This window comes from Phalacrocorax carbo, chromosome 5 (genome assembly GCF_963921805.1).
Source record: "Phalacrocorax carbo chromosome 5, bPhaCar2.1, whole genome shotgun sequence".
Taxonomy (NCBI): domain Eukaryota; kingdom Metazoa; phylum Chordata; class Aves; order Suliformes; family Phalacrocoracidae; genus Phalacrocorax; species Phalacrocorax carbo.
The window spans coordinates 26,195,768-26,223,073 of record NC_087517.1 but is presented as its reverse complement, the minus strand read 5'-3'; the positions used below and the strand labels follow the sequence as shown (position 1 = coordinate 26,223,073).

The window sequence follows — 27,306 nt, the reverse complement described above, 5'->3', positions numbered from 1 at the left end:
GCCAGCATCCCCGGGACTCGCAGCCCTCCTCTCGGGTCCCTGCCATGGGACTGGGACAGACAGATCGCTGGGAACGGGATCGAACAAATGCCGGCAGCTGGTACTCACTGCAGACACAGAAGGGTAAGGTAATCCCTTTTTTCCTAGTCCGTGCTAGAGTTCGCTGGTCCTCCTGGTTGGAGAGAAGGACGGAAAAAAGGGAAGCCAAAAGCGAATGGTGAAAGGCAGTGGCCTAGTGCAGTCTCTGCCCTAAAGAGATCACTGCCCCGCAGGTCCAGGCGTTGGCCTTTGGCTCTCCAGGAGCTCCCTGCTGCTGGTTCCATGTATCTAGAGGGAGCAGGGCCATGCATGGGCAGGCAGCAAGGTTTTTACGCTGCCTCTCAGCATCATGGTCAGCCGTGTTGAGGCAGGGAATAGACCAGTTTTGGGTACCACTGCCATCACCCCCAGAGATGCGGTGTTTCTGTGTACCCCTGTGGTCCCTTCACCCCTTGCACCACTCTGTAGCACCCTTACATGAATTGCACCTTGGAGGAGAATGTGCCCATAGGTAAGCATAGGTCTGACCTACATGTATTTGTGCAGTCCAGGGCATGGCTCTGACTTCACCAGAGCCTCTGTAGACTTGTGCTGGTTTTACCACAGGGAGTGTTTGTTTACAAACATGAGAGCACCTCCCCAGTAGTCTCTAGTGAACCCTTACAATCGCAGGCAAGACAGTCATCTTCCTGCAGAGATGGGGAGAAGCCACAGCTTTTCCCAGCATAATGAGTGGCACCTTCTTTTCTGCCACGTCAAAAGCCTCTTGGCCTGCTCCTGCCCAAGAATCACATCAGGGTTTTGGAAGACATGAAATGCCAGTAATGAGAGTTAATAGCAATGAAACAGTCAACAAAACGTAAAGCGGTTAGCGCGGGACTGGTGTCTCAGGAAGGGAGATGAAGGAGCCCTGCCCTCAGCCTTTGTGCTCAGTCCAGGGCAGGAAACGCAGAGACGCCTCCCTGATCTTGTGAAATGCCTGCGAGTGAGCATGTGTAATGTACTGTGAAATTTTTGTGACTTGCTAGGTTATAAAGCTGGTTATAGGAGAATTTAATAAAAAAGGAAACCAGTTTATCTCTTTCTGATAATTTCTCTATGGCTTTAGGGTCTAATTCTGGCTTCCTCTCCATGCCTGGAGAGGTTATCCTAATATTCAGTGTAAAATGTACAGATTCCCTAAAGGGAACTTGAAAGAAATTCTCTGCTTCAAATTCAAACCTGACAGTACATATCACCATCAGGGGATCCCTTTTATCGGCAGGATATTCAGAAGGGATGAATGATTTACTCACATAATCTCTTAAACCTTTCACTTGCAGAGTCTAAGATTGAATTTATAGCATTTTTATCATTTGGACCTAAAAAAACCACCCAGTAAAATTCCTCTATGAAATCTGAAACCCTACTCATTGATTTTCTAGCTGATGAAATTTCAAAAGAACATGTTCTTCCATGATGGAGTAACAGCAGGCCTCTGCCTTGGGTTTGGTGTTTTCTCATGTTAGAAGTCAGATAATTCCTCCCCAGGGAGACACGTCAAACAGATACCTCCTGTCTTTTGCATTTGAAAACACTGAAGATGTGTATTAACTTTCCATAATTTAAGGCTCTACCACGTTTCGTGGAATTTATTTCTCTAATTTCTGTTTGTGAAACAGATGTATATTTACACAAGAAACCCGAACAACTAATGCTTTCATTTTGAGTTTTAACCTTAATAGGCTTTGTCTTCAGCTTGATAGGGAAGGTAACCTATGTGACAACACTTGCTTATTATTTCTGCCGTGTATCTACTGTAAAAAAGTAAACCAAAAGTGCGCTGTGACATTTTATTTCCCTTCCTAAAATATTTTTGCCTGTCTGCTATGTTCTCCCATTATCTGATTAAAATAAAAGCTGGTCTGAGTCCAGGTTTTACTTATCCTGTTGTACCAATAGAATGGTATTACTTTTTTTATTCTGAAGTTTTCTTGAATTTAACTGGGAGAAATAAGCCCAGAATGAGAATGCAAAACAGCTTCTAATCTCATTTCCTGGCACTGTCGCTTTGTTTGGTGTTTGAACCCAGAACCATCAGGTGTTAATTTGGGGTGAGAAGAAATACAAAGAAATACGCGATAATAGTAATAACTGTTTCTTCATTTGAACTTAAGGAGATGTCAGAGGCAAGACACAAACGAGCACAACTAGATCAGTAATCAACACATTAGAAACATCCAAAAATACAAACCAGAGCTACGAAAACAGAGATTTCATTTTAGCCGCTGGCGAATGTGTGCTCAGCCCTTCAGAAAGGCATCTCTGTCTATTATTTAATATCCAGTCAGTTGTCTGCAAACAGTGATGCAACTCTGTTTAGGATTCAGTCATGCCCGATTGTCGTCTCAGACCACGTTTCTATCAAGCCCTGTCCAGCATTCCCAGGGGAGCATGGAGATCACTTTATGCCTCACCACTACTTCCCTGTTTTACAGTGTGCCTGTGAGAGCTCCGCATGAGCTGGTGATTTGCTCAGTCGGGATACCGCTGACCTGCACAAGGCAGCAGTCCTCACCAAGTGCTAAATTATGCTCATGCTTACCCAATGCAAGCCCCAATACTTCCGTCCAATTCAGCAAAACACAGTCCAATTTCACAGAATCACAGAATCGTAGGGGTTGGAAGGGACCTCTGGAGATCATCTGGTCCAACCCCCCTGCTTGAGCAGGCACACCTAGAGCAGGGGGCACAGGAACGCGTCCAGGCGGGTTTGAATGTCTCCAGGGAAGGAGACTCCACACCCTCCCTGGGCAGCCTGTTCCACTGCTCTGGCACCCTCACAGGGAAGAAGTTTTTTTCATGTTTAGGTGGAACTTCCTGTGTTCCAACTCCTGCCCATTGCCCCTTGGCCTGTCATTGGGCACCACTCAAAAGAGCCTAGTCCCATCATCCTGACACCCACCCTTTAGATCTTTATAGGTATTGACAAGATCCCCTCTCTTCTCCAGGCTGAACAAACCCAAGTCTCTCAGCCTTTCCTCATAAGGGAGATGCTCCAGTCCCTGATCATCTTGATAGCTCTTGGCTGGACTTCCTCAAGCAGTTCTGCATCCTTCTTAAACTGGGGGGACCAATTTACACCAGAATAAGTGACAGCAGGATTTGGCCCTGTGGAACAGGCTCTGAAAGACCAGATCCTCCATGGGTATAAGTTACCGTGACTCAGTTTGCATTTCTAGTGCCAAATTTACTTCTTTCCATTTAGTATGTGGCCCAAGGTCAAGTTAAGAATATATTTCATTATCATAATTATTCCCATGAAATCCAGAGCACTTTTTATTTGGCAGCCAATGTCATTTCCCATGCCTTAAGAAGATGGCATTAATTCCCTGACACTGAACAAAGACAGATTCACTTACACATTTTCCTGACTGCCATTTTCTTCACCTCCTGCATTTGAATCCCTGCAATCTGAGGCAGTACTGGAAGACCCTTCTGGGGTGCTACTGTATCATTAACAGTTACCATGTCTCCATTTAATGCGGATTTGTGCAATGGGAGTTTTACCTTCAACCTGGGGAGTAAGGCTGGTGATGCTGCCTCCCCGAGAGCCTGCCCACCCTCATTAGAGGGCAGAAATGGGCATCTCACAGGTGGGTCATTTCAAGCCTGTCGCTGTGTGTCAGTGACCCTGCAGCTGGATAAAGCCACGTCGTTGTGGAGCCCTCAGGACTAGTTTAGTTCTTCTGATAGGGACCCTCCAGCACCCTCCCTCTCCAAGCATCCTGCTTATACAGCAGAGCCCAGCGTAGAGCTCCCCAGGGAGAAACACAGGCTGGGAGCAGCTGAGCACGAGCGCCAGCAGCAGCGAGGGTGTTGGCATAGGATAAAGGCCCTCAGTGCCTAAATTGGCACAGGGCACGACATCCATGAGAGGCACCAGAGGAAGCCCGGGCTCCCCAGGGCAGGAGCTGCAGGGGGTTGGGCTGGGGCTCAGGGAGGGCTGCAGGGGAGCCAGGGAATGCTCCCATGCCTCTGAGGGACTTGGTCTCCGCTCTGCCCACAAATGCTGTTGCTAACGGTCACCACCTTCACACGAAAAGAAATATTTCAGTCCATGACATGTAGCTAATATCATCAGGTGATGTTGGCTTGCCTGGCGCCCCTGAAGCAATAAATATTTATACTAGCTAAGAACTGGTGTGCATTTTATATTCTCCTGATTATTTCTCGTAGTTTTTCTGCTTATTTTCCCATAGCACTCAGTAGACTGAGTGCCTTTTTCATGCAATATGGTCAGTTTTCACCATAATTTTTTCCCCTATCGGTTTGTTCACATTTACAGATCTTGAATTCCCATCACAGTTTGACACTAATACAAACTGGGCAGTGGCAGAATTATCTTAAGTGAATTTGCCCCACCCTGATAAACAAAAAAACCACCACCCCCAAAAAAAAAAAAACAACAAAAAGATGCCAAAACAAACAAAGAAAAGGAATATATTCAAGTCAGATAATTCTGCACATCCACGGCAACAACATGGGTGTGGAAACAGTGGTGTGGACCCTCCCACACCCTGGCCAGCACTGCAGGATTTCAGTAAAATTTCCCATTTCTCAGGATATTAAGTTTGACTGCAAGGAAATCCAGACATCATGTAATCTCACTCCAGAATTGGAACTGAGCTAATAAAGATGCATAAAACATGCCACAGCCTGGGAGCTTGCTCAGAGGTGCATGTTTGTATTTCGAAATGAAGACAAGTACAGCATGCACGTGACGGGGGCAGAAAGAGTAAGGGAGGAGGATTAAACTATAGCATAAGGAGGCACAGTCCATTGGAAAAATACAAACTTGCATGAGCAGGGAAGGCCAAACATGACTCACGTTTTGATCGTATGCTTGCCATACTGATGCTGGGCCACTGCTGTGCACTGTGCTCCCCTCCCCTCCTCTGGCCCCGAGCAGGGCCCATCCCTGGCCAGGGACACCCATAGGGGCTGTCCTGGGCAGGGTCACAGTCCCAAGTGCAGCAGGCAGCAGCTCCTCTGCTGACCCCAGGGATAGGGAAGTAGGACATGAACCATGCAGACGTTGAGGCTGGGCCCTGAGTGTAGAAGTGGCTTATAATGATCTTTATGCACCCCCGCCATTTCCTGCTTTGGCCCAAGGGCAGGGGTGAAGAAATTACAGATGAAGCAACAGAGCCCTTGGGCCCAGTTCTGCGTGGCATGTAGGCACCTGAGCCTAGCCACTTCAGCAAGAGGTTCCCAAATATCTTTGGGAATCCATGCCTTAGGATATGACATGCTGAGACACCACCTGAAAGTGCACACCTGCTCCAGGGCTACATCGCTGCTATTGCAAGGTTGCTCACCCCTGTGGAAGACGAGGAACTGGCCAGGCTACGGCTCCTGGGGCCAAACAGTATCCCAACCCCCACCAAGCTGGCAGACCTTCACCTCCTGATTTGGGCCTCAGAAATGGGATGCTGAGCTTGGTGGCCTGTTGGCAACACTTTCTAAGCAGCTTGGTTTATTGTCCATCTGAAACCCTCTCTTATCTTCCATGATTGGGTTGTGGGTTTAAAACCAGGTACTATCACGAAACATGGGTTGGGTGTGGTTTATTCCTACACCAGTTCTGCTGTTACACACAATGCTAGGGTTAAGCTCCCCAAATCCACAACCATCAGTTGTGGCAGCAAAGCACTGAGGCAGAATGCACGAGAGCGAGGAGGCGAGATGTGGTTTCCATTAAACAGCCTAAGCTTGTGGCACACGAAAAGAGCACTTCATTATGTGCTCAGGAAGGATAAGAAGGCTCATCACACAGCTCAGGTGAACATCTGGATGCGAGATGGGACTGTACATGAAAGCCCCCACGTAGAGGCCAGCGGGACAGACAGAGGGATGAAAGGAGAGCAAGCCTCACAAGCCGGCAGGGAAGTCCAGAGCATGGTACAGCTGCTCCCAGTGGACAGGGTGCTGGATTTCCCTGGACTTTGGCAATGCTCGTACAGCCTGCCATGTCAGGGCAGCTTCCCTTACGTATCTGACCTCAGCAACACTTTGGATGCTTTTGGAAGGCTTATCTCTTTAATTGGGATAGCTTTCATCACACAGCAATGACACTGCCTCAGTTTTTATGAGGGGTATTACAGTAGGTGTTAACAGACATATTGGGAAACCTGATGTTTTTAAACAGAATTTTGCAAGCTATATATTCTGTGCTCATTTACTGTAAACAAATTTGTTTTCCCCTGCCTGCCTCTTTCCTGTGCAATTCCCCCTGAAGCTGCACCCCTGTACTTGGTCACCGATAGGAGCTGCTTGTGTCCCCCCTCTCCAGGAGGAAATTCCCAGAGGGACACAGGCAATGATTTGCTAGTTTCAATAGGAAAAATGGGTCCAGAGTGTATAATTCAGCTCTGAATCATGATGTCCTAAGGATTTAGAGAGGAAATCTATTGACACATGTGAGTGTTCAGGAGTTAAAACCACATTGTGGGGGCTGTCTGGTGATTTTGCAGAGCTGCTGGCAGGAGCTGGGGTGAGGGGAATCCCCCTGGTGATTTGTAGTTTTGGAGGAGGAGGACCAGAGCTGCTGAACTGCCAGGAATTTGATTTCTGGCCGCAGCTGTTTATTCCATCTCATACTGTTCCCCCTTGCAAGGCAAACCCACGCCTCCTGAAGAGGCTACAACACACACTGCTTATTTTTACCACATCACAGAAATGTCTGACTTGGCTCTCTCACTGTATTTTTAATACTTGCCAATTCTAACACCTCAGGTATAAAATTTTCAGACCATCCTCTGCCTGGCTTTTGCTTTTCAATTTGATTTTTCCCTAGCAACGGGACATACCCCAAAGTGTTTCTGATGAGAGCAGCTCTCATCTTAACAAACGAGAAGACCTTGGCTCTGTATGATATATGCCCTAGTTAAAGTCAACAATAACATTCATATTTTCCTGTAGTCTGCACCAGAGCACTGGTCAACCATTCAGTAAGTAGCCCATATTTCTTACCACAATTTATGGCCTTGAGATGGACAGGAGCTAATGTAAATGTCCTGAGCTTTTGTGAGGGATGGTGCAGGGCATATAATGGCTTTGTAGTTACCTATGCTGAGCAGATACACAGTTCACTGATCTGTTAAGCACTTTTGAGATCATGCAGTGTGTAAAAAAAATACTATGTACTTGTAAATGTCAAGAGGAGTTACTGGTATTTATAGAAAAGAAACTGTTTTACTATTTCCAGTTCTGTGGAGCAAATATGCTGTATACTTTAGGGTTCAGCTCCAGCAGCTCAGTAGTTTCCGTGTGGATCGGATTTTTAAGGTCATAAATTGATTGAGATGACCCTGGCAATTCAGCACCATGCCTGGGTCTTTTAAAGCCCAAGGAAAGGCAAGTGACATTTAACAGTGGGAAAGGAAGCAAAGCAAAGGGAAAGAGGGGATTTGCAATATGATAATAAAAACAAGGCATGTGCATTTCATCAGTTGGATTTCATAAAGAGCTTGATCTTGCAAGGTTGATTTTGCAAATATGCCTGGGCATATGAATTTGTATGTTAGCTCTGAATGCCAAACACCTCACTAACAGGACTTGCCAAATACAGAATCAAGTCAAGCAAGAAAAGGAAGGATCAAGTCTGACAATAAACCGTCAAGCGTTCTGGAAATTGTGACTCCCTAATTTAATGCACCACATGGAAGGCTTTGCATTTTAATTTATCAGTTTCTTTTTAATTGACCAAATTAATTATTTCCACCTTGCCATTTGGCAGGTAGGTCACTGCTCCTTTTCACAGCATTAATGAACTCATTCAGTTTTTCTCCTTGTAATTAAAAGTGCAAGTTACAGAGATCACGTTTATAAATTGGCTTGGTGCACAATAAAATTTACTCTTTATTAAATAAAATATAACATCATTTCCCATGCCAAAAGGGATTTCTTTCTTTCGCATTTCTCCACCAGCAAAAACATGACCAAAAAAAATAAATCCCCTTAACGCTGCACTTTTCAATGAGTAATAAAAATGGGTAAAATAAGATTACCAGCTAACTCCTGAACACCCACAAGTCTCCCATGGGCACACCAAGCTCAACTACAAATGTGAAAGCAATTGAAATTTTCACATTATCAATGTTTTATGCTCTAATCAAGATCTCTCAGGGTGAGGTCAAACGGCAAGACCTGGAAGTATCCTGCTATGGTAGTTGAGGAGGATGCACTGCAGCTGGCCCATTAGCTTTAGCTGCTTGCTTTAAGAGAGACTGGAGGAACATCAAGACTCACTCACTGCAACCAACACAAGTCAGACTCACTGGGATGGGCTGATTCAGAGTCTGCCACACTTTCAAAAGCTCATTTTAGTTCTTAACTTGCCCTCTCCAATTCCTGTGCTTAAATGCAAGTTTTTCTTGCCTGTAAATGCTGTTGTCCAGTGAATTTATGTAATGGCACCTGACTCAGGTAGAGGCTGGATCTCACTGGTTTTACTGGCTAGATACACACAGGATAAGATGTGAAAACTGGAATGGTAATGAGAGGAAGAGGAAGCACCTGGGGGCTTTGTACAGGAATAGGGCTGGACAGATACTATAAATGATTATCCGAAAACATGATTTTGTATTTCTAATTAATTCACAACAGTCCGGCTGAAGCCCTTTTCTGTTCCGATGTTAGGCATGTAATCAGAACATAATGTTATAAGTAGTGAATTTAGCTGCCTAGAAGACACCTAGAAATTGCATTTCAGAGTCAAGTCCATAGGTACCCATCATATCAACACCCCCATCCCCACCAATTTAAAATCCTCTCATGTATGTGCTGGCACTGAACATATCTGTATTTGTTCAGTCAGAGGCTGGACAAAAAGCCAACTGGTTTTCACCGTTCCCAGCCAAGTAACATATCTGGGTTTTTAAGATGTACATGATCTAGCTGCAAGGCAAAAAAAAAAAATCATTTTGAATGCATTCATATGTTTCAGGAAAGAGCAATAACATTATATCTGTGTGTTCTCATGCATGTGAGAAAAAGGCAGTCTTTTAAACACGTTTTCTTACTGAATCTCTTGCCTTTCTCTCATGGTCAGGGTTGCTATCACAGTGCTTGGACAGTGGGGTGCAGAGTGAAGGAGAATCGTAAGGAGGGCAGAGAAAAGAGGAGGGAAACCTAAAGGATAGGAGAAGAATGCTGCAGAGACTCAGAAAGTAAGGTACTAATGCTGGCCTGGGAAAACAAGTATCCCAGTCACCAGAATTACAGCTGCCTAAGCACAAATATGGCTGATAGCCCCCATCCCTTTCTGCTCCGCTGTGTGCATCTGAAGCCCAGCTGTTAAAAAACATTAGTTTTCTCTCCGCAGATTGCATTTTGACCCCACAAAGAAATAGGAAAATACTTAAACATATAAAACAGCCTTAGGACTCATTCTCTGTGCATCTGCGAGACTGAGATGAATTCAACAAGACTGAATAAAAATACAGCAACTGGTATTTCTAATTCCATTTCTCAGTGGAAAGCTTCTAGTAACAGCTAATAACTAAGTCATACTAATCAACTCGGTGACAAAACCTCTAAAGTATGTAATATAACATAGTTCCTGATTTTTTTTTAATGGAACCTACATGTTGCAATCTCCTACTCTACAGTCATAAAACTTTATAGTCTTCTCTTTTGTCTACTGAGATTTCAGGTGTTTAACCACTGACTCCCACCCAAACAAAGTCTGAAGCAACAATAATGCTATCCATGTGCTGCAGTAAATGAGCGTCTCAGCTTGGCTGGCAGTGACAGCTTTTACATACACAGGCAGGCGTAGCAGTCCAACTTCTGCCCTCAACCGGTGTAACTTCACTGCGACATTCACAGTTGCCAGCGGAATTACTTCTGATTTACTTCAGTGGGACTGAGGAAAGAGTTTGGCCCGGTTTGTATACGTTTATGGAGAAAAACCTAAAGGACAGTGTCTGTTCTTGTTTAAAGTATAGCAGGAATTACAGTGTTGGTGAAGAAAAGCATGCAAGCTGTGATTGCAGCCAGCAGCGATGTTGCTCTGGCACACTGTCCTCAGGCTGTTCTTAAAATGCCTGGAAGTTTGGTATCTTGCCCACTGCCTGTGGGACTAAGGCATGTTAAAGTATTTACGTTAAATGACTTTTCAATTCAACCTCGACCCAGAGGCACCTCTGGAGAGACAGCAGTGGTGAAGGAGGAGGGATAGCATATGGGAATCTGAAACAATTAAAGTTTTTTTGTGCTCTCCTAGCACACCTCTGCCCATGCACTGCCTTATATTATGTTGAAGCCTGGAAAGTTTTGTAATAAAAATGCAGAAGTTCAATTAAATAAACTCTCCAGGCATAGGAATGTAACAAAGCTAGGGAGTCACCTAAACTCATTACCAGTCCTGACTAGCCATAGCTTTGCTGCAATGATAAAGAGTCATTAGAAATAACTATAATTTATTTTCCATGTCTTATCTTGTAAGGATGGTCAAGGGACGCTTCTAGCAAGCACAGTCCCATTGGCCATGGGGAAATCTTCACTTGCTAAAGTTCTTCTCTTCTTTTACACGCTGGATTTCCTTTGGGTAGTAATAGAGAGCAGCCACAGCACTCATAGTGCCATTATATATTATTGCAGCCCCTGCTAGCACAGCCCCAGTCAAAGGCCTAACAGTACATTGAGTAAGATAACTTGTTTAAGGGCTTTGGAACCTGATGAAAAAAATTCATTTGAGGCTGAAAATTTGTACTCTGGCATTAGAGAATGGCAAAAAGTTAATAGCTAAAAATAGAGCTCCATAGTTTCAAGGTAACAATGCAGAGAGAAGGAACACAGAGCTGAGCTAGAACTGCACAATTTGGATTCAGTTCTGCAATGTTCAGATTTCTGTTTTTGTCATTCAGTCCTCAATAGGAAAGACATGAGCTCTAGAATCTGAAGAACTGTCTTAAAACCTAAGGAATTTGTACCTTGAAATCTTTGTTTAGATTTTACCACCACCCTGTCAAGATTACAAGTTTCCTGAATTTCCTGGAGTTATGCCACTAAACTTAAAAAATGGCTTCTCCTTTCCACCAGAAGTCCCTGCAGTTTTGGGTAGGAGAAGCCAGTGTCGTCCTTCCTCCACATAACCTTCTACCTCCAAGTATCTGTTCCTGCTCTTCACTAACACCAGCAACGTGCAAAATGAAGGCATCCTACCTTGAAATGAGCAGGTTAATACTCTTCCATATGGACACACATATTCCAAAGTGGCTTTTCACAGTCTTTTAGCCCCCACTGACCTCTTTGACACCGGTGAAGATCAGCCAAAACCTGCAGCACACCGGCACCACAACAAAACTAGGCAACCCCATCCAATTTCTCTACTTACCCAGCCGCATGGCTGAGCTAGGTTTGGACAACTACAAAATCCACCCACAGCTTTTTCCTCCAGAATAGTTGCTCCTGGCACTAGTTATCCAATCCTCAGTTGTCACCACTCTCATTTCATTCCTGAGTTGGGGCTAGGTGGAGTCACCAAGTCTGGTGACAAAACAGAAATGCCTACTCCAAAACAATAAGGCAGGTTTCCCTGTTTGCCCCAAATATCAACAAGTGAGTCTTCATGCTGCTAGTTATGTGATTGGAAACAGCCTCTGCTGTGTTGAACTCACCCGAGGGAAGCACATGAAGGAAGAAGGGACAGTGCATGAGGCACCTGCTGAGAAAATTTGTGTCTCTTGCTCCCAGCAGCCTACGTACCATGGGCAACCTGGACCCAGAGAGACAGATGCCTGATAGGTGCACAGGGTCAGCACAGGCAGAGCACAGTTGTATGGTATAAAAAAACCTGTAAAATCAGGTTTCAGGAGGTTATTGGAGCAAACTGGTGCAAACTGCCAGGTATCCAGTTATTTTGATTTACAGGTAGTTTATTTCCACCTAACAGGAACATAATCCCAATACAGAATAAAAACAAGTTGGGATGTAAGAGTAATACAAAAGGAGATTTAAAATACACACTTGGCTTTTCCCTGCAGGTAATCACTTACAGTCTAGTAGTAAGAAAAATAAGAGAACACCGATGGAAAAGGAAAATAAAAACAAAAAGCCAGCACACATCACTGATTCCTGTTGTTTCCATATCTTCTGATCCCAATTATTCTGCCTGCAAATCTATAGAGAGCTCTTATGATTTTATTCATCAGAGCCATCCTCACAATTGGCTTGCTGTGCCCCCATAAAAGTGCATTAAAGCCTGGGTATGGCACAGGTAATTAGCAGCAGGATCCCTGCAGACAGGCTTGAAGTCGCTTCTGCCAGCTCAGAGTTTCTCACAGAATTCCATATCCTAAGACTTTCCAGTTCTTCTCAAAGCAACAGGCAAACCACTGCTCCTACAGAGGAATAAAGATTTGGGGTAAACAGATTTTGTCTTGCTCCCAATTACATCAGGCAATCCCCCACCTTTTCATCCATCTTCTAGTACCATGTGAGCATGGCAGGACCTGAAACTGAGTCCAGCCCTGGCTGAAACATGGAGCTTCTTGCTGGAGCTCAGGAGCTGTTTGTGCCTTCCACCAAGACTGGCAGAAAACTCCCTTTTGTTTTCTTCACAGGGCAGTTTTCCACCAGGTTCATTAATCGGAGCATGGGGCCAGGCTAGAGCAGAGGGGAGAGGTGACAGAGATGACCAGGAGGTGGTCAGGAAGGACCTGGCCCTTGCAACACTGTAACTTGGTGTGCCAGGGAGGAACTCATCCTATCAAAGGACAACATGGAAGGGAAACTTTGTGTTTAAGTGCAGTAGCTATTAAAAAGATTTGAAATTCAGAAGTTAGGAAATTAAAATCTTTGGACTCAGCATGGAAGCTATTTAAGAAGCTTGAACATAATCATGGAGAGCACAGAAGAGAGGGGTGCATGGGGGGAAGGAGGCAGGAAAGTATGGGGGACAGCAATAACATGGTTAAACAGCAAGATATTGTTCAAGCCAAACAGGTGCCTTTCAAAAAATGAACACTCAGCCTATCTGAAGCCAATAGAAAGGCAATATGAACTAAAACAAATAAAATATAAGGGCATGAAAGTTAGGAAGGCTGAAAGTGATTATGAGTAGCCAATAATGAAAGACATAAAAATAAATAACTAGAAATTCTTTTAGCAAATCAGCTGATTTACCAGGGATTAGAACCAGCATTTCATAGTAAGGAGACAGCAGAGGAACTGCATGATTTCTTTGCATCAGGGAGAATTTAAGAGACACCTACTGCAGCTGTAGCCTTACCCATTATTAAGCTGAGAAGCTGTCGGAAGAGTGGTTAATGAAACAGTCCGAAACACTAAACCGCACGGATGCAGGCAGAGAGGCACATTGCTTATAAAACTATGCTCCAGCACAAAAGGCTGCTTTTCCCCTGTGGTTGTTAGTGTTGCCTTAGTAAGTATGAGTATGTTTATTGCTGTGAACTGGAAAGGTTTGAGTGATAACATGGAGCGAGATGATTCATATTAGCACTCTCAATAGCACTTCTATCCAAGAGAGAATAATTGCCATCCAATGTTGCTTCGGTGGTCCAGAAGCACACAAGTCTCTCTTCAAGAGTAAAGCACAGGGTACTTCAATGGGCAACTCATTGCCCACTAATAATCCTCTTAAAAAAACATCCAGAATGTCTTTGTAAGCAATGCATCTTAACACCACTCATCTTACTTCTCACCTACTTTACATAACAAATATATACCTGATCTCAACTTCCAGTGTGGAAAACAAACTTGGCTTTAGGACATCTTAAATTTTGGCTTTTCCTAATTCTCTGCATACATCTGGCAACATTAGTTTGTTGGTAAGTTCATATGAATGTGAGCTCGGCCACTGCATTGATTATACTGTGTAAGGCTTAACGTGATTTCTGTATCCCCTAGACGGTCTAGAAATAAAGCTATCACTTATCAACAATATTAAAAAAGCAATATGAATTCATAGATTAACAAAATCCTGCCAGACATAGGCAGACAGGCATGCTCTATATCCATTGTCACTCTAATTTCAAATAAGGTGAAATGAAGAAAAGGCAAAACAGACACAGAACATTTGGTCTGCATATTTGAAGAAAATAAGGGTTTCTGCATAATAACTTAAGGTCCTCATACTTGCAGCATTTGGATTGAGTTGTGGTGGCCACAAGGTGTGATTCAATTTGTTTTTAAATTCCGTTTTGCCACACTGTAAATGCAGTCATGGCTACAGGTCTCCGTAAAAATCAAAAAGCGGGGTGGGTAGGCAGACATGTGGGCAAAACATTCCCCTGGGATCTATAAATGCAGGGACTGGATCCAAAAAGCACTAAACGAGAAAGCCATCAAAAAAGAAGGGGGGGAGGGAGAGAAAAAACTGCCCATTAAAACTACATAAATATTTAAGGCAGCTTGTAACTTCTACTTAGTTTCACAGAAACTAAAGGTCTAAAATCTCTGTTAGTGGAGAGCACAGTAAGACACATACACATTCAGCTCTGAAAAGGAGCTAAAGAGGGTTGAGTTGTGGACCAAGAGCTTCCTTCCTAGCTACATGGTCCAGTGATAAGACCAAACACAAGGGTGATTTATTTTATTTTATTTTTTCTTTAAGTAAAACTATTCTTCTCTATTCATCTATTCAGGTGTTTCAAGCTTTTGGGGGATGGGCCAGGCAGAAGAGGGGCATGAAAAGGGTGCCATGAGTCACAGTAACCATGGCCAGCTTTAAGGTCGTGGCTGAAATCAGAGCGGACAGGAGAGGACTATGTAGGATCTTCCTGGTTGGATCATTTGTCTGAGAAGAAAAGCTGAAAGAGAAATACATCCCTCTGGACTTGGAACTAACCCAAATGCAAAAGGATTTTACCTTATATTGAAAATTGATGAGAACATTATCTTTAGCAAGAGGATTTTTATTTTTTTTAGGGGTCGAGGTCTCCCCATATTTTTTGGACTTGCCTGTTCGCTTAAAGTGCCACTTAGAAACTGAAAAGTTCATTTTAAAGAGAAAGCATTGCCAAGAACCCCGCCCAACTTTTGAAGCACCAGTGTTGACAAGAACTTAGTTTTCCTGTTTTCTGTCTGTGATACGCATTCATCAGCTTTCACAGATTAAGTCAATATTTGCCATCATTTAAAAGTTTATTGTATCTTGAAGTAAGGGGAGGGCAGAATTTAATCACATATCTGTTAAAGCATACTCCTATACCAAGACTGTATACCCTATATAGCCCCATACCAAGTTTTCAATGCTGATATCATGCAAGAGGAAAAAGTACCCACCCTGTAACAGGAGGAGATGCTTCAGAGAAACAATCCACTGGGAAATACAAAGTCTAATCACAAAAGCATGTTCTGATGCAATGTACACGCTTTATGTGCGGGGCACGCTGAATAAAGTGTAAATCCAGTGTTCAGGCTGTAAATAGCCTCAAACTGATTGCTTTGGGAAGTCAAACTACAGAACCAGATATGGGGCCAAAGGTGACGCAACTCCTCACCTTTACTGTCATCCGGTGCAGAGAGTACAGTGCAGCAGCAAATCCCACACAGTCTGTACTCTGAAATCATTCATAACCTGTTTGCATAAACAATACGAGAAAAGCAGGTTTTGCTTATGCTAATAGCCCATTCTGAAGTTATTTAAGCTCTTTCATTTCACATGGAACTTCAGAATCAACCAGAGGAATGTTACTTGTGCAGCCTTTTAGCTCAGAGTAAATCTGGTTGTTTAATCTGAGAAAAGCGTTTGTACAACACATACAGGCAAACTAGAGAAATCCTGTGTGTGTGAGATGTTAGCATGTTGCTACTTCTGAAACACCTATGCATCAAAAATTGAAGTCAGCTCATGTTGACTTTTGAAGGAGTGTTTGTAAATATCATGAGAAGATGTTCACAGAAGATCAGTCCTGATTTGCAAGGTAGTGGCCAGAATTACCACCACAGAAGAGAGGGGAAAAAAAGGTGATGAAAAATTAATTTACTTTATTGATGGGTCACTCTGAATCATAGTGCTCTGCCATTGCAACTCTCACTTCAAGACGTACAAAACTGACATTTCTGGTACATCCAACTCCACGCTGCTGTTCCCAGCCCTGGCATTCTCAGCAGAAATTGCTGCTACTCATCATAGATGTATTACTGATGAGAAAAATAGCAGCCTTACATAGACTTCATGAAAAATGTTAACTATTAATCCTGCTGATCTGAGCAATGCTGTATTTTCATCAGCTAATCTAATTGTGCAAAGCCTTCTGTATTAGAATCAGCCAAATCACAACAATCACATTTCAAACCCACACAATGTGTTTATAACTCTCGTGAGGCATGCTGTCCACTGCATTAAAAATAACTACCTTTGTAGTTATGCATGCTAAAGTATCAGTAATCAAATCTCATGCTTCATGGTGTAAGATGATCACTACAAGTGTCAGGAAGAAATTATTCCCCTAAGAGATGGCACAGCAAAATATGTTTGTTGCCTTTGAATCATCACATGTTGTCAGCAACAGCATACTTGTACATTAGATCATCAATCCAACAATTTGTTATAGCAAATTCTATCATCTGATGTTCAGCAAATCAGTCACTTCAAGACCAGCAAAATATAAATCTGCTTTCCTCACAAAGTAACCAGCACTAAATTCTGAGGTGGTGAGGAATGCAAGCCTGGCTCCAGCGCAAGTTTTGAAGAAAGTAATTTACTTCTAGAACTGGCTGAATCAAAACTCTGATCTAAAATCTCTGCAAGTTTTTGGGCATCAAGATTTGGCTCTGAAATTTGCTGCTCGGGGCTCAACTCTCTCAGTATACTCTAAGTTTTATGTAACCCTTTAAAGCTGACCAAGTTAAGCAGAAAACCTGCAAGGGCAACTGTGTTGGAGCAATTTCTACAGCTGAATTCATTTCCCTTTGTCCCCTGCTTTTATGATGATTTCTAGGGAAATTAAATGTAACAGAACCAGCACTCCCAAAACAGACTAACACCATATAACAGCTGGAATTAGACAGGGGGAGGATTGCTGACCCAGTGGCATGTTTCACACCTCACATTAGCCTTGTTTGCCACTGATGGGCTTTTGGTAACTGCAGGAGTTGAGAGATAATCTGCAGTTGATATGATCCTTCCCAACAGATGAAGATAGCAATAACAAAGATGCATGATTTTTTGTTGCTGTAATACGGATGTCAGTTTCTGGTGCCGTCTGTGCATTAATTCTACAGTAAGTCTGGTATTTTTAAATTCCTCAGAGAAAATTTCTGGAAGAAGAGAATCAGAGCATTTGCTCTTTGGTAGATCTATTCCAGACCTTTAGAAATTGCCCTCACAAAACTGTCAGATTTCTTAAAATTAAAATAGATTGCTAATTCCTGGAAATGCCTTCAAAAGCAGCATTTTGTTATCATCCTGGCACTTCTCGCTCACACTGGCTGCTATTCAAAATCACCTTGGCACCGGAGCCCTGGCCTGGCCGCAGCTTCACATCACCTGGCATCAGTAGCCTGGAAACAGTCCTTTGAGATAAATGACCACTGCACCAAATAGCAGCATAAAAATGGACAATAAAATGTTTTCCTTTCAAGAAATAACTCTGACGCCGTAAAGCTTTGCTGTCCTCTCATGCTGGCTCACCAGAAGCTGTCCAAGCACCATCTGCTCACAGCAGGCACCTGTACAGAGCCCAAAACCTCCCTGTCCTCCAAAGAGAGTTGCTCAAGCATCTGTGCAAGAGCATAGCCCTGTGCAGCCATTCCCCTCCCACAGACTCACACAAGGTGGAAAGGACCTGAGGCTTGGTTTTCAAAAGACCCATGAAAAGGTGTCTAGCCCAGCACTTCCCTCCCAGCTCGCTGCCAGCAGTGCCACCAGGCACTGCCCAAACATCACACCCCACTCCACATCCAGCCCTTGGCTCCTGTTGTTCCCTTGCCCCCTGCACCGAGGGAAAGGCCTCGTAGTATTTCTCGTTTCCAGCTGTATTTTGGGTTGTGGGCAAGAAGTCGCCTGCTAGTGTTCACTAAGCTCTCTTTTCTGCAGTTTTTATATTCTTTGGTCACAACTAAGGAAAGAAAAATTACAGGTTTGGTATCACAACAAAATGAGCAGACATAATCCAGGCTATAATGCATGAAGAAAATAAAAAACCCAGACAGACGCAAGAGGGTTTGTCTTTGCTGCTGGAACACTAATATTCTCTAGTCCTAGCAACATTAGGCTGGTCTAGCAGAAAAGGCAGCTTTGCCCACCCCTTCCAGCACTGATGCTGGAGCCTGGTCTGCCACCCTGCACCCGTGCTGGCGTATAGTCCTTACAGCTGCTGCTGGCTACCAGGGCTAGTGTCTGGCAAAGCTTATCTGTGCTGTAGAGAACTGCAAAGCCTTTCTGTCAGCCCACCCATGCTGGGCAGAGCTGGCAGTTACGTTGTTTATACAAAATACCTTTTGATTAATGGTTAGAGAAATAAAAACTGTAGCATATGTTGCTCTCTGTATAAAATCATAAGTCTGTCAAGGCTTATGGTGCATCTGGCCAGGAAGGGGGGGACAAAGATTTATTCCTTCTGTTGTACCCTGTGCCGCCCACATTTAAGTCTCAGCTCCCTCCATCATTTCACTTATTACACTCTCTGCCAATTCTGAGGAGACATCTAAGTCTCTGCAGCAAACCCTGCCAGGGTATCAGAAAGCATGAGGAAGGTGGGATACGTTCATGCTGACAGACTGAGTGGTAAACCTTCAGCAGAGCCAGGCCCTGGCCCAGGCCCAGCCGGGACACCTGCCGGCAGCAGCCGATGAGAATCCCAGGCAAGGCATTGGTTTCTCTTGCTCTTAGGGGAATTGAGGAAATGGCTTCCTTACTTGAGGAGGTTTATGAAACTCCTGCTTTATACGTAAGACTCCGAGCACCCAGTGCACGCAAGCATTCAATGATGTTGCCACCTCTGCTTCATGGGGGTCTGTCATACCAGTTGCACTTGCAGCCAAAATCACACACCTACAGCTGGTGTTCACACATGTGACTTGGCAGTTCTGCCTGTCCGGAGAAAATGGACGGCAGCCCTCACCTTGCTGTGCCCCCAGGGAAAGGTCTCTGTGGTGCCACCACCACTGAACCCAGGCTCACAGAGGGGGACCCGGCACTGCCCACTCTCTCAAACAGCCTTGGTCATCTTCTTCTCAAGTCCTGTTTGAAGAGGTCATAAATTAATAGCTCTGAGAGTACATCCAAATTCACATTTTCTAATTGCATCCCGTTAACTTGTGAGGTGCAAACAGCAGTGCTGGGTGTGTGACAGCTCAACGAATTTAGACTTGTCTTAGGACCTGGTGGAGAGGGTGAAGTCCCAGGACCCAGCCGATGTATGTAAAGCTAGCAAGACAGTTTTGTGTGCTCCCTTCATTCAGAGAAAGAGAGAAGAAGCACTCCTGGGGAGGCATGGCCAGGTCCCACACCAACCCTAACAAACAGATCAGCTCTAGGAAGAAATAGGGCTGACTGCATGGGAGACTGTCCAATCTGGGGAGAGATGACCATAAGTCGTCTTTGCCCCAGGTAAGACAGCTAAGACAAAAGGGGAGGGGCTCAGGGCAGGGAACAGTGCAGGACCCAGAAGAGAAAGCTCAATGCTTTATCATTATTCACACTTTTTTTCATGCACAACTTTTCTGAAAGTCTTCTTATTGTGGATAGACTGTAATAATCTCTGTGTCATCCTCACAAAGATACTTCTCCCTGAAAAGGGACTTGCATGCCCCAAAACTTCTGGTGTTTTCCCCCTCTCAAATAAATCAAGGGGATCTAATAAAGGATATTACCTCTCTCTGCAAATTTTATCTCAGTTATAAATAAGACATTGGGCCAGATTCTAAGCTGGCATAAATTTTGGGTCGCTGAATCAAAGCCCAGGGAATTTGCACTGATCTGGCCTTTTGTCTGTAATGCAGATTAATAGAGGGATGGGACTCTAAACCACGTATCTGTAGCCAAACCACAGTTTCAGGCACTTCCTTGCCAGTTCCTTGTGCTGGGGGCCACAGATCACAGAAAGTTACAACATAGATCAGAACAAAGTGTGAATGTATGGACAGCCCAAGCATGCTTATTTTTGAGCAAATCCTTATAATAAGCAGAAACAGAAGACCAAAAAAGGACCAAAGAAACAATAAAATCTATTGGTGTTAACAAATTCAAATACAAAACAAAGGACCAAATTGATTCTGCCCATTCTCTAGTGAAGCACAACATTTACTGAACATTTATTAACAAACTACCAGCAACGCTACTTCAGGACTCCACACAGCCGAATTTCTGCACAGAAGAAATCACACTAAGTTCTCAGCGTGGCAGAACAGAAACAAAAGCCAGAAAAAGTGATGGAGCAGAAGTAAAGCCAAACAGCAAACAAACACATATTCAAGCTGTAGCATAGAGAGAATGAAATAAAGGCCCAAAGCAAACCCTAATGTGCTGCAGGACGCATGATTGCTCTGCCAGGGCCCATTAACACCTCATAACTGTAACCCAGCACCCACAGAAAGAATTATATTTTCATATAAAACAACGCAAAAACCAAGCTGAGTTCAACAAACCGCCAAAAGGTAAATCAGAGTAGCTAACAGGAGTCAGACTCAATTCTTTAAAAAAAACAAAACAAACAACCCAAACACTGATGCAACATGAAGCGAGGAAGGCATCTCAAAACACTGGAAGGCTCAGTCTGGAAAAACTGATGGATAGTCCTTGTTTCAGAGCCAATTATCAGCAAAGCTGCTTGACTTGGACCTGTGCTTTTGTATAGGAAGGGCAATTTCCCACGAGAGGAAATCTCCTCTTGGGGTCTGCACGCCTTGTTGGCAGTGGGACCGCAATATGGGGAGAGACTGGGAGAACAAACCTAGAAGCTACTATGGTAAAACTGAAGCACTCATCAATAGAGGTGACATCCTCTGCCACTGGCACAGGGAAGGGGGTAACCCAAACAGGCTGGCTCTTTTCAGCTGAAGCTTTTTCTCAGGTGTTTTTTAAGAGAACAATTCTTTCTGATGTTGCAGCCTTGCAGCTCATGGTTGCACCTCTAGTTCTTGCCTAGGCCAGCTGTGATTAAGAGGCGGCCCTCAACTGCAGCATTTGTATGGAGACTTTGAGTGTCTTATTTTGGGATCTTTGGAGCAGATCCTTTGGCTCAATCCACAAGAGCGATAAAGACAACTGTCAAAAAGGAAGCCAGCGAACTAATGTTTATAGCAAACTGCCCTGTGTGGGCTGAATTCACATCAGAGTTTGTCACAGACAGTTCATTACTCAGAGCTGGGCTAGGGGCCCACCAAACATGTGAGGAGTTGCTGGCCTTTAGCAAGGCCATTAAAAATGAACAGCAGTAATAAATACTCCTGTTGTTATGCCTCCAGAAAGCCCAAAGGTTAAATGAACTGGGAATCTTCCTCCTCCTTCTCTGACCAAGGTTCCTCCAGATAGACACTGTAAAAGAACTGATGGAAGAAGCCTGCCAACCCCAGCTAGTACTTTTCTAGGGTACACTGACATAAGTAGTGATCTAGTTGCTCAGTTTTTCCTATGAGATGTTATGATTGGCATATAGTATGCAAGCAATGGGAAAATGAAGACAAGGATTTTGAAAGGCATTTACTCAACACAACACCCCCCTCCCCCCCCCCCCAAAAAAAACCAACCCAAAAAGCCACCAACAACCCAAACAGCAGCTTGCTAATTTTTGATTAAATTTTTATTAATCTTAAAGATCTTAAGCTCATTTCAGAAAACTGAAATAACATCAAACTGATCTTTGGTTGCTGCATGGTGGCAATAACAAACACTTTTTAAGAACAGAGGAGAAGTCCAGTAACTCTACGTAAATGCTCTATTATCCATTTGTTTTTTCAACATCTTTATTCTTAGCATTCAAACCTGCATCACCTGGCTTTAAAGTGAGAATTAACTTCATTTGCAGTCATAAGGTGATCTTTAATCTAGAGTTAAATGAAGATTTACTGTGTTTTCAGACTGCTTTTGGCCAGCACTGGTGAAGACAGAGGAGAGAAAGACTCCCTTGTCCCGTATGTCATTCAAGCATGGCTGGTAGGAGACAGCGACAGCTTTATCGGTCAGTAAGTGCTTAGCTCAAGTGCTAGGAAATGGGGTTGCTTGCTCTGCCATTGAACATACAGACAGCTTTTACTGTAGCTGTGAATGATAAAAAGTTTGGAGTCTTTCTGAAAGCAGCTCAGGAAGGAAACAGACCAAACCCAAACTGCACAGTCATGTAGCACTCACACTAATGGGCATGCCTGGAAAAGGGGCCAGAAGCATCTACTTTAGTCCAGGGTGGCCAATTAGAAAATAATGATACATGCATGTGAAGGAGGGGAGGGACCAAAAGGCTCATATGCCACCCTGAACAGCCATTGTATTGATTTATAGGCCTGACCCAGAGCCCACCAGGCAGGCCTGTGCTCCTGTCACTGCTTACTGCATTGATTTGACATAAGCCGATGTATCTTGCTGTGCTTCTGGTTTACATTTTTTGTTGGTTGTTTTGGGGTTTGGGTTTCTTTTCCCCCTCTGTGTGTGTTGTTCTGTTTTGTGGTTTGTTTTTTTTAAGGGAAGGAAAGAGGTTAAAAAAAACCAAGAGGTAAGATTATAAATATTGTCAGTCTTCTCACAATAGATTTGTATCACCTAACAGCTCACTCCTTTTATTCTTGCTGATCTCCGGTCAGCATTCTTCTTTGAAAGCAGTCATTTTGCTTAGCAGTTAATCTTGATCACACTCATGGCTGCTCAGATATTTTCAAATCTGATGTAAAAAAATAAAAGCCAGCTACAGATCTCCCATGGGCAGGAATACATTAGGCAACTTTTGCGCATTGTTTTACAAGTTAGTTTGCAGGTCTGAATTAAAATAAACCGGGGAAAAAAATGAAAATATTATCTTCTCAGAAGCGTGTTGACTTATGAAAACTCATCCCAGATATAAATCAGATATAAGGGTCTTTCCCAGCCACAACTAAGATCCAGAGAAGATCTGGGGAACCTAGATATGCTTGTTTTGTTCTGTACATTGCTAAAAGAAGCATACCTCATTCAAAGTTCAAGTTCAGCTCCAGGTCAGCGCGTCATATGTTTCTCAGTAGCGTTAAGATAACCGCTGTCTTATCATGAAGCCCAGCCCCTCTCAAGGCAGTTGTCCAGGCTTGTTCACGATGCCCAGAACACATTCACTCCCATTTTTGATTTGTACATTTTTGGTATTTGTACATCATGTATTCACTTCTGTGGCAGACCAAGTTCAAGGAAAAAAGTAAACATTTTTAAACAGTCTCTTAATGCACCATCAGTTTGTCATCCAGGAGAAAATGAGGAAAGCCACTGCTACACGATGGCAGCACTTTGCAAATCCTCAGCAAGCATGTGGCAGAGTGCCGGGGTCCTTTCTCAGAGCCATTGAGAATTGTTGTCTTATGGAAATTCATTAGTTATTTCGTGTAGTCTATGGGAGAAAGGCTAATAATGCTGATACACTGCGAGGCAAGATACGTGCTTGTGTTGTGGTTGTACCACAAATGTGTTGAATTGGTAATTTTTATCTCCATCTTTCTTGTGAACTGTTCCATCCTCAAAACAAAACTCCCTCTCCTTGGTGCCATCTACCAAATGCTCCATTTTATGCTTACATAAGTATGTTTGCATACATCCCTAAAGTCTGCCCTGCCTAGCCATCCTGAACCCTCACCAGCCTCATCACTGTGTTCACTGGGCAGCTGTTCTATAGACAGAACTTGGGCATTTTCATCGTGGAGCTGTCCACACGGTAAATTTTGGTTCCAAAGTTTCCTTATGCTAGAGATACCAACCTGCCTTTTTTTTGGCAGGGCATGCAAATCACAGCAGAAGTACAGCTCCTCACCAAAAGTAATTCCCATCTACGAAACACATATACAACCAAAACTAGTTGTTTCTGGCATGCAGCGTGGACTTTGTGAATACTGTGCTAGGTAGAGGATTTGGTCATGTCCCCCAGTTTTCCTAGATATTTATATTTCCTGGGCAAACACTTAAATGTACCTGTACTCACAACAGCATTCGGCTCCATGCAGCTGGGTTCACGTGTTTACTTTTCAAGTGCCCTGTCTCTTTGGTGACCAAAACCTTGCTCTAACAGCCACTGGGTATATCACATGTATCTTTAGAAACATAACTGCTCAGACCAAAATAGCCTAGTTTCAAGCTTAGTTGTATTCCTGAACTGCATTTCTCATCCAAAATCTTACCCAATATACATTTGTACCATTTTTCTTCAACTATCTCAAGGGGCTTGCCAAATCTATAACAGAACTTGCTTGGTCTTAGAAGAGAAAAAAAGTACATGTTGCACCAGACATTAGTGCACTTAAATCAGATTTGGCGAGCTTAAATTTGGGATAACTCTGTTTCCTTCTTTTTTTCATATGCAAAGTGATTGGTATCTATCTTTGCTTTTAATCTGTTTAAAACTTTATTGGCACAGTCATATGAGGTAAGTAAATATTTTTTTTTTCATGAGCCTATAAAACATCATTAGTTTATTTTTTCATTATGTCAGGTTGGATAAGTATCTCACAGTGCCTGTACATCTTCATGAGGATTTTATTATTTATTTTGATTTAGACTAAACTAAAATGAAGACGTGTCCCAAAGCCCTGGGCTTCTCTGACAGTCTGTAAAATATACAGTAATAAAATTGAATTAACAGGCTCCCTCAGCAATTTCCAGCTGGCAATACACTGGTAACAGCAGAGAAACCACAAGAGCTTTAGCCCCCCTCTGTTCTGCCCCAGCATTGCAGCAGATGCATCCTTTGCATCTCTCCCATCCCAAAGTGGAAGGGCCAGAGGGCAACAATAATGGGCCAAGCAAGAATGGGATCCTGTTGTCAAAATAGCAGCTTTGCCCATTCCCAAATGCCAGAGAGGAACATCAGCTTTGCAGGCTAGTGCTTGTCTGGGCGATTTTTGAGAAACAATAGCTCCAGGATAGATAATTCAGTATTTATCCACATAGAGATGTTATCTGTGTCTAGTAAACTAGAGAATGAATTAGCAACACAATAGTTACAGTACTGTAGTTAGTCTGTATTTTGATTCTCCATGTAGACTACCTTGATGTGAATTAAGACCACCACTAAGTATGCAGCTTACCGCAGATTTAAGGAGAAAAGGGTCTGCACGGGGAGCCTCAGGAAGCACGGGCACAGATCTGCCATGGGTTCATTTTCCAGCTGATGAATCTTGAGTGCTCCAGAGCGAACAGCTCTGACTCAGGATACTTGATTACAAATCTCATCTTTTGTCCAGCTGAAATAACCTAAACCATTTCCCTCCAGCTTTATAAACTGGGCAAACCAGATAAATTGTTTTATTTGAATTTATCAAATGCCAGGAGAACCAACAATAGAATATTGAACTGCATGAAAATGTCTGCACAACTTTGCCAGTGTAGACCCAGTTAACATCCCTATCATCCAAAAAAGAAAGCCACCAAGAGAAGCAGAGAAATTGTTTCTGCTGATGGAACTTGCACAAGAAACTCAGAAGAAGAATGCAGCGTTGTATGCACACTGAGCAAACCCGTCCCAATGCCTTAAAATGTATTGCCCCTGCAGCCTTTGCTAGCCAACACTTCACAGAAGTAGGCCAATTTTCAGTAACAAACAGGTGAAAAATTTATTTTGGTGCCTGAAAGCAACTACAGAACCTATGAAAGCCACCTGTGAATGGCAGCACTATAGATGCAGTGCAGCATTATGGACGGATTGCAAGATGTAGGCTTGATCTGTTACAATTAGTGCATCTTCAAAGACCACGGTAATTGAGGGGCCTTGGTAGTTGCAGGACTGAGACCACAGTTGTGCAAACAAATGGGATGGAGAGAAAGAATGAGAAAACTAAGCAAGCAGAGCCAAATACTTTTTCTAAAGTATTTGTTTTTCCATTCCACTCAGGTGATTCTTTTTGCATCCATGGCAAACACAACATCCTTTTTGGGTATGAGATGCACCCCGCCCACTTACACACCTGTTCCTCCCCGTCCTCCTCCAGCCTTTCTCGCAGAGCACACTGGAAAATGCTCTTTTAGAGGAATTAGTTTCTTCAAAGATAATTCATTCAGAAGAATCCAGAAAGGAAACAAGCGTTCTCCTTCCTCACTCCAGAATATCCTGAAATAAGAGGGAACACCCTCTATTTTACCTTCAGTGAAGTCAAGCAATACACACCGATGATATCAACAGGTAATATAATTCAATGTAATCCAAATGTTTCACTCTTGCTACCATTTCTGTCGAATTACAGAGAAATGTTGCTCCGGACACTGGGCCTTACCAGTTAAATAATAACAGTTAATGAATAGTTCAACAGCCCCAGTGCCCACACACAACATCCTTGCCCATGCGGTTGTCCCTTCTCCCTCTCGCCACTGCGCCATGTGCAGATCACCTGGAGGGGGCCCGAGCCTCCACCAATGTGCAGGATGGCAGCTGGGGCTCTGCAGCAAGGGCAGCTGCCTACGCACAAGGGTTGGGGAGCTCTGGGAGCTGTGGGACACCTCGTGGGGGGGGCAGAGGCCCGAGGCTTCCCGCCTGCAGTGAAATAAGGAGACCTCTGGGTGACGCTGTGTTGTACTGGTGCCAGATAGTGGCGAACTGGGGAGCTGTAATGAGCTCTCTGTGGTTTCCTTGTTCCACTACATTCCCCCCGCTTTCTCCATGGCATCGCAAAAGTGAAGGGCATCAAACACACAAGCCACCGTCGCATACCTGTGTTTTTCCAACCGCAACTTAAATAAATATATCTCAGTTGTACCAATGAAATTGAAAACAGAAGTGACATAAAAAGAATGTAAATTATTTTAAATTGCAATTTTTTATATGTTCACTTTTATGGCCTCACTCTTTTAAAATAAATCCAGGACCTGATTTACTTTAATAAAAATTTAATTTCACATCTTGGTTTCAGTTCTATACTCTTAATTTATTCTATGGCCAGCATTCCGACAGGAAAAGAACTAGAGCAGCTGGGGAGTTTTACAGGCCGGTTATACCCAAGTCACCGTAGTACAGTGGTTAAGAACAAATTCAATTGTAGCTTCCCCTATAAAATGATTTTTTTTTCATATGTATCATTTTGAAAAAGCAGAAAAATTGAAATTGAGCCATTCTTCACATCCAAAAACATAAGCATATGCGTTGACATTTCACA

The 27,306-nt window shown here is 43.4% G+C and overlaps 1 long non-coding RNA gene across 1 annotated transcript; it reads left to right on the top strand.

The window, feature by feature from the left end:
* LOC135313682 (uncharacterized) lies at window positions 1-27,011 on the top strand. Its single transcript, XR_010373219.1, has 3 exons — window positions 1-123; window positions 22,075-22,175; window positions 26,052-27,011. It is a non-coding gene; the product is annotated as an uncharacterized LOC135313682 (long non-coding RNA).
* The last annotated feature ends 295 nt before the right edge of the window (window positions 27,012-27,306 follow it).